Below are 12721 nucleotides of genomic sequence, written 5' to 3' on the forward strand. Positions count from 1 at the left end.
AAAGTGCTATGATGTTCTTTTTATTTAGAGTCCATATATGATACTTAAAATCTACCAAAGCACGGCAACAAATTTAAATACTTACTCTTTACAATAATTAAAAACTAAGAACTAATTTTTTTCTTTTTTTTTAATTTTTTTAAATGTTTTTATTTATTTTTGAGACAGAGACAGAGCATGAGCAGGGGAGGAGCAGAGAGAGAGGGAGACACAGACTCCGAAGCAGGCTCCAGGCTCTGAGCTGTCAGCACAGAGCCCGACGCGGGGCTCAAACTCACGGACTGTGAGATCATGACCTGAGCCGAAGTCGGACGCCCAACAGACTGAGCCACCCAGGCGCCCCAGAACTAATTTTTAAAAGACTTTTTGAATGTGGCCATTTATCTACCTTTTCTTTTTTCTTCCCTTTTTTTTTTTTTTTTCATATCAGAGTATAGAGTGTTGGTAAGGTTCTCAATGGTGGATAACTATAAAAATTGTAATTAGCCAAGCTACACTTCAGGTTTGTGAGCTGAGCAACATATAATAAGGTCTGTCTTGATTATTGACCCAAGATGTTTAGGTCTGTTTCAGGTTACTACAGACAAGAGAAAGAAAAGCCATGATGTTTTGCCACCTAATACAGATTTTTTTTTCCCTTTAGTGCAAACGCTACATGTTACCTAAATGAATAACTAAAAATGATCTTGAAGAGTTACCACCTGAGCTATTTATGTGAAAATCTTGCTTTTCTAAAATTAATATGATGAAAGGTGGATATCTGTAGCTCTATAGACTTGACAAACTGCATTGTGTACGAGGCCAAAATAGAGAAAATATTTTTTTTAATTTTTAAATGATATGATTTTATGCTTGTACTTTCCTTAAGTAATAGGAAATGACTTATTTCCCATTTTGCCTTTAGCCTTTGTATATGAATTAATGTGTATAACAATCCTGTCTCTTTGGTGGATCAGCTGGTTTGTTTATGAGCATTATTCATTTTTTCCTTTGCGTTCATGCACAGGAAGAATTTTCCATGTTCTGAGGGAATTGAATTAAAACACTAATCCCCCAAATTAGATTTAGAGGTGGTTAACTAAGCCCCTAAAAGTGTAAAAAGGGAAACCATATATCATCTAAATAGATGCAGTGACCAAGGCTTCCTTCTTCTCTCAATGCAACATTATTATAGTTACAGATCTCCCATATGAAATTGGATAGCCCTTCAAAATTGAATATGCCTTCTCTTACAAGAGTTTGGTGGGAATAAAAGGGGGGAAAAAAAAGACATGCTTTCATTTTCTTTGAAAACCAGTCAATGTGCAACATTTACTTTTTCAATTGTCTTTTTCAGAAACTTGCACCGGAAACAGAGCCACCTAAGTGATTCATCTAGTCCCAACTGTATCAGGGCAAAAGGTAAAGGTTATAAAATCTGAATACTAGATCAGTGTAGCCTTTTCTAACACACCCACAGTAATGCTATACATGGAGACTTTGTCTGAAAAAAATCTTGAAAAACTGGGCCAGTGAACAGAACCCCTCATACATCCCTCTCCAGTGAGTGATTCTTGAGCTTTTATTTGGTTGAATTTACCTTGTAGTCTTTCCTAATAAAATATAGATCCCGTGCATCTGGACCACTGTGTATGTACAAGAAAAGGTAAATGGTGAATATGACACAGGCTCTCTTGTTTCTGCTCACGTGACCTGGCATCCATTCTGGCTGCTTACTTCATAGAGCTTGGAGGCTCACCTAAAATTTTACTGTGATGACAGAATGTCCCTAGCATCTGTTGTTGGAGAAACTGTATGGCTTAGACTGGTTTTAAGGTACCGTATTCACTGAATCTGGCAAGAAACCTGGCATCTCTATTGAAATCTTTGTGGCTCAGATAGATAATTGTTAGCGAGGTGGATTCCTAGCTGTTGAAACAACCTAAGAGAGCTGAATCATGATTCACACTAAACCAAAGAAAATTTCCAATCCTTTGGATGAAGACACAAGAAATTCCATAGAAGGTATTATCAAATTTACAGATAACAGAACTGCAGTCGTTGAAAATGTTATCATTAAGATTTAAAATTATTTCCATGCCGAGGCAAATTTAAGACAAAATTAGACACAATCCATTGCCAAGGTAAACAGAGGGGAAACCTGACTTGATGGTACTCAGAAAAAAAAAGACATGACAGTTTGGGGCACCTAGGTGGCTCGGTTGAGCGTGCAACTTCAGCTCAGGTCATGATCTCACAGCTCGTGGGTTCGAGCCCTGCATTGGGCTCTGTGCTGACAGCTCAGAGCCTGGAACCTGTTTCGGATTCTATGTCTCCCTCTCTCTGCCCCTAACCCACTCACATTCTGTCTCTGTCTCTCTCAAAAATAAACATTAAAAAAAAATTTTTTTTTAGGGGCGCCTGGGTGGCGCAGTCGGTTAAGCGTCCGACTTCAGCCAGGTCACGATCTCGCGGTCCGTGAGTTCGAGCCCCGCGTCGGGCTCTGGGCTGATGGCTCAGAGCCTGGAGCCTGTTTCCGATTCTGTGTCTCCCTCTCTCTCTGCCCCTCCCCCGTTCATGCTCTGTCTCTCTCTGTCCCAAAAATAAACGTTGAAAAAAAAATTTATTAAAAAAAAAAAATTTTTTTAATAAAAAAAAAAAGACATGACAGTTTTATTTGACCAAATTCCAATATAAGCCCACACAGTACAGCACACCTGGGAGGGGTACAGAAGGTAAGAATGAAAGCCTATAAGAGTGTGTTGATGGAAGGTTGTGTCCAGATCAAAAGAGTTCTTCTGGACCCAGATGTGCTAAGATCATTCACAGCTAGAATATCGTGTTCTGTTCTAGGTGTCACATTTTAAGCAGATTTTGACCAAGTATTACAGTGTTTGAAAGAGTAGGGACAGGCAGGTGATGACTTCTCGAGAGGAATACATTGAAGAAAGGGAATTTCAGCCTTCCTGAAGGTGAATTCAGCAATACAAATGAAAGCTGTATTCAAATACTTAAGGTATGGCAGAGAGGATAGGTTATTCTACATCTCCAGAAGCCAAAGCTTAGAAATATGGTTGGAAAATACAAAGAGGTTTTAATTCAACATGAGAAAGTTGTTTCTAATAATTATTGTTGACTGAAATATATTCTGCTGCTGTTAATGAAGATCAAAGCAAAGCTTGTGGCTACCAGGAGTGTTACAGCAGGCATTCCTCCTTTGAGTAGACTTTCATACCAGATCAGCTTTGAAGTCTCCCCAAAGTTTAAGATGCAACAATTGTATAATCTTCATCAGAAAAACATCACTCAGGTGAAAGAAACGTTTACACACTGGATCTTACAAATGGTATGTAGATGATTGCAGCTGTCCATACGGCAGATATCTGATTTAAGCATATATAGTTTATATTGCCTTATTCCTCTTCCATAATTAGTCAGTGCTTATCCAGAGGTCATTATCAGACTCCTTATGGATAATCTGGTAACAGGATGAGAGGTCAGTTGTGTATGACCATAATAAAGCTAGGGATTCTTGCAGTTGCATTTTCTTCCATTACAGAATTTATAGTTGTTCTCTGCCCGTTCCACCCATCACTATCTTCATCAAACATACACAGACGCCAAAATCAAACTCAAGTACCCAGTTTATTATACATATGCTCCACCATATTGTGATTTCTGAGTCATTGTTTATAGCCCCATAACCCCTGTCCTCTACAGTCCCTTGACTCATGGTGAATAGTCCCTAAGTGTATGTTAAATAAACATATCTTCTTTGAAATTACCTTCTGCTATAAGGATGGATTTATCTATGTAGATGATATGAATCTACATAGGTAAAATTGTTTTACACTTTCTACATGAAGAGGCCCTTATCCTTAGGGACTGAAAGAGTTTCTCTATGAATTAGATGAAAGAAACATGTATTTTGTAAAAGAAAAATTGGAGAATGGAAAATATTTCTGAAGATTCCTCCACTTTTCTCTGTGATTATGTACTCTAAACCTAGGAATTTCTTAATCTACAATCTCTGGTTCCCTAGAAAATCTATGAAAAGAAGAGTGAAATTAGACGTCCATGGTTGTCCAGAAAATTAAAAAACTGTTGTTTTTTAATTCATTTTGAAGACTGTAAAGTGCCCATTATGTATCAGGCACTGTGTTAGGCACTGTGGATACAAAAAATGACAAAAACTCCTGAGCTCATATTGCTTAAATATAGTGAGAAAAGGAAATAAATGGAGATAAATTATAGAAGAAAGGTATGTTTAAAAAGCCTTCTTGTTGTTTTTCCTGACAATGGTTGACTCCATTGTACAATTTGACTTGTGTCACCAAATTTTATGATTACCATGCCACCTGCCACCACAGACATTTCTAACAAAATGGTTGATTTTCTCTTTTTTCAGCCTGTCAGCAGTGGGACTAAATGGTGCCCTTCCATCTGTCTTATATCCAGGAGTTTCTCAGGCCCTGTGATTAAAGGACTTAACAAGAAAGAGGTGAAAATATTCCCTTTAACCCTATCTATGCATTGTGATCAAATGCTTATAAACCCCTAGCCCTTAGAGGACTCACATGGGACTCATCTTAACCTGATAAGTATGATACACCCAAGAGGCATTGGTACATCCTATAAATCTGAAAATAGGCTGTTAAGATGACCCATCAAGCTATTTAGAGATGGTCCAGAATTCATCAAGATTCCTTACTTCCTTCTCCCATCAGTGTTAGTTTTCCATTGCTACTAATAAGAGCTGAGGAAAAAGCACCCAACTCTTGATTCCTTTACTGCCCATTATTTACAACTTCCCTTACTAAGGATAGCAATTAATTAAGCAGATCAATGAAAGACTAAAAAACTTCAAAGTTCCAAGTTTCATGAGGACTGGAACTGGACTTTAAGCTTCTATCCCATTTCCCTGTGTAAATGGACTATAATTTATTTAATCAATTTGTTGTCAGTGAGCTTTTAGGTCATTTTCACTCTTTGGACATTACAAACAATGCTGCCAAGATTATCTTTCCAAATATATAGTTTTCCACATCTGTCAGTTTATCTAGTAAACAAATTCTTAGAAGTGTAGTTCCTGGTTCAACAGGAAGAGGCATTTTAAGTATTGCCAGGTATTATCAAATTAGAGCCATGTGTCTTAATACCGTTTAGTACAGTTGTTTAACATTGAGGCAGTCACTAAAAATGAATAAGGAAAAGTGATGATTGGTAAAAAAAAAACAAAAAAAATTCTGGTTCATACTACTTTCCCCCACTGGGTGATGAGACTAAAAGTTGGCTTCTTTCAGAAAGTGGTAGGAGTAATTCCAGACAGGAATTTTCTTTCTCTATTAATGATTGGATAGGTCCTATAAGGAATGTAAGACTTTATTCCAGAACAAAGCAGTCATCAGTCCTTTGTGTTCAGGGCTAAGTGGGGAAAACCAAAAGATCCATTTTGTCATCCCTGTCCCAAATCAGATGCCTTTCTACAGTCTTAAACATTTGTGTGACTGACAAGTGGGACTTGTGTTGTCATCCACAATGCAATCACTGTTCTGAACACGCACATGGCCCACTCTGCCTCAGCTTCAATTATAAAATCTTCAGCCAGAGGCTATTATCCTCTGTTTTGTTCAGTCAGCAGTACAGTTAGCCAGTGAATTTCCAACTGGGATCAGGTGGCAAGAGAGAAATTTCTCAGACTTCATCTATCAATCCCTTTTATACCCCAGTAGGTTTCTTTGTTTGGGGGGCCCCTGATGAGGGAAATTTTTCTGAAGCCCCAACTTTGCATTTCCTTTTTAAATTCCACTGTAGTTAAGGATAGGGAAATAGGAGTAGTTGAATGGTGACTTCTGTAAATGAAGACAGAACCTCCAAATTCACAGAGCTCATTCCTTCTGTGTAATGAGTTTCATGTCACTCATTCTTTGGTAGATAAGCTACATCCTGTGGTCTAACCAGGCCTATGAAGCATTGCTTTCTCTCCTGCCTTCCCTGTCTTTCATCTGTCTTTCTCCCAAAAGACTAATTAGATGAATGGAAGATTCTAAGCAAATATCTCCAAATCCCATTAGGAGCACAACAGAGGTCTGAGGCAGAAAACAGCTAGTGAGGCCGTGCAGGCTTGGAGGGCTTTTCTCACAATATCCCATTTTAAGAACAGTCAATATTGTCATGGCTACATGCTAAAGAAGAGATTTGGAAGGACTAGAAGAGGGGCAAATTATATTCAGCCACCCTTAGAAGTAAATGCCTTTTAAAAATGTCTGCAGAATGCCTAAGAGCTCTCGAAGATTTGGCTTCTTTCCTAACTGATCATCCAAATTTCAAGTAAGATTAAATACTTGTTCCAGAAAGCCAGACTGCTACCTGGTTGACCTCTATCTACTGAAGTTCAAGGGTAAGGTGGAACATCCACTAAGCACTATTTAATATTTTGAATCCTAATTTAACTTTCTGCTAGTTAAAGCCAACTTCTTTTATAAAGGTAGTGTAGAGTTGTGTTAACATCTACAGAGACCCGATTAGTTCCTCCGTTTACCTAATAAAATTCTCAGGACCGTATCCAAATTTAGCTGGGCATGTTAGTACAGCAACACACTGTTGTCTGTGGTGCCAGTAGACAAAATGTCAGTACGCCTGTTGCATTCCTCTGGGATAATAGAAATGAAGTCATCACATCAGAAAATGGATCATGTGCTCAGGATACACTTCTCTCCCCATGAACACACTGGCGCTCTCAGGTTAAGGTCACTGATCCAGTAGCTGGAAGGGTTCTCATAGCTAGGAGAGGGTGAGGCAGAAGTGCCACTTAGGAACACAGAGGTTTCTGGTACTGGAGACAATAATGACAGAGGTTGGTAGGAGGCTGGTTGAAGGTGCCTGTCAGAAGGTAACTGCTGGAACGTCAGTGTCAGAATGCAGGGACAAGAACCTGACAGCAGGAAGTGCTGGCTGTGAACAATTTCAGGACTCAAAAGAGAGGGGGACACTAATATTTCAGAGAGGAAAGTGGCTTCAAGATATACTTGATTAACAAATTATTATTTTAATTCAAGATAAGTAGGGGAAGCTTTGCTTTTCAAAAGTAATATAAGAAAATATCTAATTACTTCCAACAAATTTCAGGTCTTGCCAGCCTTTAATAATAAAAAGGTGTGGGGGCGCCTGGGTGGCTCAGTAATTTAGGTGTTTGACTTCGGCTCATGTCATGATCTCAGGTCTGTGAGTTTGAGCCCTGTGTTGGGCTCTGTGCTGACAGCTCAGAGTCTGGAGCCTGCTTCGGATTCTGTGTCTCCCTCTCTCTCTCTGCCCCTCCTCCCCTCTAAAAAATAAATAAACATTTTTAAAAAATTTAAAATAAAAAGCTATGAAGTTAGAAGAAAATTCCTAGGGGTGCCTGGCCAGCTCAGTTGGTGGTAGGGCTGCCTGGCTAGCTCAGTTGCCTGCTTGATCTCTTGATCTCAGCATTGTGAGTTCGAGCCCTATGCTGGGTACAGATAACTTAAAAATAAATTACCAAAAAAAAAAAAAAACTCCTAAAACCTTCCATATTACCTCTTATTTATGGAAATTTTTGTAGTCTTGTTTTAATGGAACATTACCTGAGTTCACCTTTACTGTGCATGCCAGAAGAATCTAGATGTCATCTTGAGACTCTAGAGGAAGCAATAAAAGGAGCTGTTTGGCAAACTTGACAACCATCTCTAACATTTCTAAACAGCCTAATCAATAAGGATAAATGGTGTGGGTTAACTCTCTAGGAACCTATAGCCAATGTAACCAACTGACCAACTGTCCCCCCATCAGAAGCATGTTTCTCAAGTCTTGGAAATTATCCTTTTTATCTTGATTTTTATCTTGAATCCTTCTCTGTGCCCACACAGCTCACCCTGCCCCTCCACCCTTTCATACAACATTCTCACTTACACCAGATTCTTTGGGTAAAGAAAATACAGTTTCAGGGCAGGTGTTTCTTTGATGCTGAGACACTTAAAAGGTAAGCATGGAAACTGAGAGAAGTAAATGCTTATTCCTTTCCCATCTGAGTTTTGCAAACTGCAAGAGAAGACAGCACAATCTCAGTCAGTGTGTGTTTCATTTCCTCTTGTCTCTCTCTCACGCTGCTCAGGATTAAGTGTTCCCCCTACCCTCAACCAAAATAGAAATATGATCTCATGTTTGTTTATTGGGTTGGCTTTGCATTTCCTAGGACAATAGGGTGTAAATTTTGACTTACTGACGTTACTTCTTCCCCCAAACCCAGGGAAAGTCTTCAGGGAGCTTGCTGTAAGCATATCCAAGTGCCGCTGAATCTCTTAGGTAGACACTGTGTAAAAATAGAGCAATGCTTTCGGATGCTAAAGTGGCATCATTCAGTAGCACCATCTCTATAAGCCAGGTGCACGTCCAAAGATTCTGCTAAACAGAGTTGCCAAATACTAATTAAGCTAATTGGTTATCAGTGCTATTCTTAAATCTTGTGATTTGAGGATTTCTCCAGTGAGAAGAAAGAGGGATATATTTATTCCATTCTCCATAGAAAATACACAAATTCTGATCACATTGTATAGTCAAGTGAGCCAGAAATTATCAAGAAAAATGACTTGATCTCAACAGTTTGGAGAGAAAATGTCAAGTGTCTGGATGTGTGTGTTTATTTCTTTCATTGTCATTTCATGGTGTCCAATAAATAATAAAATATATTTCCAAAGGAAAAAACAGGCTAACTGAAATAAGACATATCAAAATGAAAAGACTCAATAGGTGCTACAATTTTCCATGATGGAGGAATGAAAACAAATTTTCAGTGAAGAAAATAGGATAAATTTAAGAAACTAGAGAGTTTCAAATGCATAGGAAACAAGGGAAAAAAGAAGTTACTATACTTCTGAAGCCAACAGTGTAATTCCACGTCACAGCCATCGGATTGGGGGCCATATGACAGGATGTATTAAGGCTGAAGATGAACATGTCCAAAAATTCCAAGATACGTACCAGACAAGCTCTTCTGAATAGCATGAGATACCTACTAGAATGCTCACAAGAGCTTTGTTTGGAATCATGAAACAGTTGAAACCATGAAAATATCCACCAACAGAAGAGTAGATGATACATTGGGGCAGATTTGAGTAACAGGCTATATTTCAGTTAGAATGAGTGAACTAAAAGCTACATCTATCATATAGGTATCACTTAAAAAAAATATCAAACGCAAAATCCCACTGCAGAAAGATACGTTGAGGTTAGTATTTTTATAAAGTGTGTGTGTGTGTGTGTGTGTGTGTGTGTGTGTGTGTGTAATTTTAAAACAATACTATTTATCTTGGATCTATACGCAGTAGTAAAAGTACAAAAATATCCACATGAAAATGGACACCAAATCCAGAATAGGATTTCCTCTGGTGAGGGGAAAAGAATGGGATCTGGGAGAGATACTTTCAACTATAAGTGCAATCGTTTTTTCTTCAAAAATCCAGTACAAATCTTTTTAAAGCTTTCTTTTTTATTCCTTGAAATACTTTTAGTTAAAAAACAAGTATAATGCTTCTGAGGGGTTTATCAAAAGGTGGCTTTCAAAACCAAGTTTTTACCAGTCCATCCAACTTCAATCTTGCAAAATCCAGGCGTAGATAATTCCCCCATTCAAATATTTTAAAGATGCCCCTTGGGTGTCTCCACCAAAGCCAAAAATGAGCATTCTAATCCAATGAAGATCAAGTTGAGGTTGTTATATGAAAAATATGAAAGTTAGAGGGCCTGAGTCTTGCTCTCATGACCACATTGGTACTCCTGGCCCCAGTACTTAACCTAAGAGAGGTGGCTTTGATTCCTGACTGCTCCTTCCCCGACTGTAGTACTCAACCAGTGCTCATTACCATTGCCACTTTTCTTCCTTCCCAACAGAGCCCACATTTTCATCAAGTATCTTGATTCATCTAAGGGTAAGTCCATGGCCTTTGCCAATAATTGACTCAGGGGTGGGCATATGAATTCCTTTGGGCCCATGATAAGTGAGGGAAAATTTGCTAAGGACTTCTGAGGATGGTTTCCTAGTTTTCAAGACAAAGTTACAGAAAAAAACATTGTTCTCCTCTGGCATCATCATGTGTAGCATTGGGACCTAAAACTGCACAAGGCTCAAGATGAAGCCAGCCCTTATGGGATAGAATCAAGAGAATTATAAAGAAATAGTGCAGCTAGATTGTGTCAAGTGTGAAGTCCATCTGGGCATCCAAGAAAGTGACCCAGTATAGCTCTGTGTTGTTTAAACCATTTGGAATTGGGTTTTTGTTCCTTGTGACCAAAGGCATTCTAAGTGAAGCATACATATATGATTCAGCTTCCTCAGCTGTAAGTGATGGTATTAACATCTGGCCTGCCCTACCACTCCAATGAGTGGTTTTGGAGCTCAAGATGAGCCAATGTATGTGAATGTGCTTTGCAAACTATAAATTACTATTCAAGGGCAAACTGGTACTATTATTAATAATTTTACTATGAAGTTTGAGATACATATTTTAGTTCACTATGTAAATTATGTATGTCTTAGAATGTAGTTATTTGACTCATTTAAGTGATACTTCAAAAACATGAAAATTTATATGTCATTCTTTTGAATCACATAAAGCAGTTATATATTTATACTATCGGTTGAGAATATCCTCAGCAATGAGTTTTTACTTGAGTACAAGTTCGAGGCATTTTAAATAGCCATTTATGAGGCACCTGGGTGGCTCAGTCAGGTAAGCGTCTGACTTCAGCTCAGGTCATGATCTCATGGTTTGTGGGTTTGAGCCCCACATTGGCTCTGTGCTGACAGCTCAGAGCCTGGAGCTTGCTTTGATTCTCTGTCTCCCTTTCTCTCTGCCCCTCCTCCCCCCACCCACTCATGCTCTCTCTCTGTCTCAAAAATAAACATTAAAATAATAATAATAAATAAATAGCCATTTATGTTAAAGGAGTTAAAGGACCTTTGTCTGTAAAATATGGGCTCATTACTTAAAAATTGTGTCATCTTTGTCATAACCTGTCTGTATCTCAACATTTACAGTATCTATAAGGGTTAAGGTAGAAAATACATGTAAAATACTTAGAGCAGGGCCTAACAGGTGACACAGTGGCAAGCAGAATAATAACAGCCAATACTTACTAACACTTACTATGTTCTAGACATGTTCCAAGCACTTCACCTTTACCAACTCATATACGAGAACTGTCCTGTAGAGTTGTTGTGGCTTTCATTTTTAGAATAGCTTTATTGTTTTAGGGAAAATGTTACATGCTATTACTTTAAAAATTAAAACAATACAGAAAAGAATACAAATGAAATGAAAGTCATCTTGTTACCTGGATGGTAAATAAGCTGGATAAACAACCAGACACTTCTCTGTTTAATGTGTCATGTACATATGCATACACATACATGCACACAAGCATATATGATGTGTGTATGTGCATATATCCATACCTAAGTTATACACACATATGTACACAGCACACATCTATTTTTAGTAGGACAAAAAGAAATGGCTCTATTTTTTTCACTATATAGTTGATTCCACATCCTAGGGGATAAAGATGTAAGACTTCATACTGTTTAGAATATTGCTTGTCTAGTCAGGCAACAGACACCTAAATACATCTTTACATAAATACGGTCATGCTTTCTTTTGTTTACTGGTCTTAATTTTTTTCATTTAAAGTAGCCCTTCAGACACAGTACATCACCATTACTGTTTTCATCATAACTACTTATTCCTTCCTAACATTTCTTTATATATATATTTTAATGTTTATTTTTGAGAGGGAGAGAGAGAGACCAGGGGAGGGGTGGAGGGGGGCAGACAGAGTTTCTGAAGCAGACTCTGTGCTGACAGCAGACAGCTGGGTGCGGGACTCAAACTCACGAACCACAAGATCAGGACCTGAGCCGAAGTTGGACTGTCAACCGACTAAGTCTTTCAGGCACCCCTAAATCTTTTGTTGTTTTTTTTTAATTTTTAGGGGCTCCTGGGTGATTCATTTCATTGAGCATCTGACTATTGATTTCAGCTTAGGTCATGATCTCGTGGTTCATGCTATGGAGTCCCATGTCAGGCTCTGCCCTGATAGCATGAAGACTGTTTGGGATTTTCTCTCCCCTCTCTCTCTGCCCCTCCTCTGCTTATCCTCTCCCTCCCTCTCTCAAATAAATAAACTTTGAAAAAAAATTTAATTTTACTTGTGGTAAAAAACACATAACATAAAATTTACCATCTTGACCAGTTTCAAGGGTACAGCTCAGTAAAGTATATTCACGTTGTGCAAACGATTTCCAGACCTTTTTCATTTTGTGAAAGTGAAACTCTGTGCACATTAAGCACAACTTTCTATTTTCCCCTCCCCCATCCCAGTATCATTCTACTTTCTGTTTCTATGAATTTGCAATCTTATCTTTTTTTAACTCAACATTTATTCCCCAGCATTCCGGATAGTCATGCTTCACAAGTATTTGTTGAGTAAATGAATGGATTTGTATTTGCACTCTACAGAAACAAGAAACACACAAAAAGAGGTCACAGCCTCATTTGCGCTAAGAAATCAATAACCTCCAAATAGCTAAAACTTATTGAACATCTACTATGTACCAGGCACATGACACTAATTCTGCCCTTGGCCTCTACAGTCAGTTCCCAACACAACAGCCAGAGTGATCCTTTAAATATGTCAAATCCTCTGCTCAAAACCCTGCAATGGCTCC

The 12721-nt window shown here is 38.4% G+C and overlaps 1 long non-coding RNA gene across 1 annotated transcript; it reads left to right on the plus strand.

Annotated features, from left to right (window-relative positions):
* Positions 1-338: 338 nt before the first annotated feature.
* Positions 339-10473, plus strand: LOC123386541. The gene is made up of 3 exons (XR_006600553.1): positions 339-1401; positions 4388-4480; positions 9886-10473. It is a non-coding gene; the product is annotated as an uncharacterized LOC123386541 (long non-coding RNA).
* Positions 10474-12721: the final 2248 nt, after the last annotated feature.

Source organism: Felis catus, chromosome A1, assembly GCF_018350175.1.
Source record: "Felis catus isolate Fca126 chromosome A1, F.catus_Fca126_mat1.0, whole genome shotgun sequence".
Lineage (NCBI taxonomy): Eukaryota > Metazoa > Chordata > Mammalia > Carnivora > Felidae > Felis > Felis catus.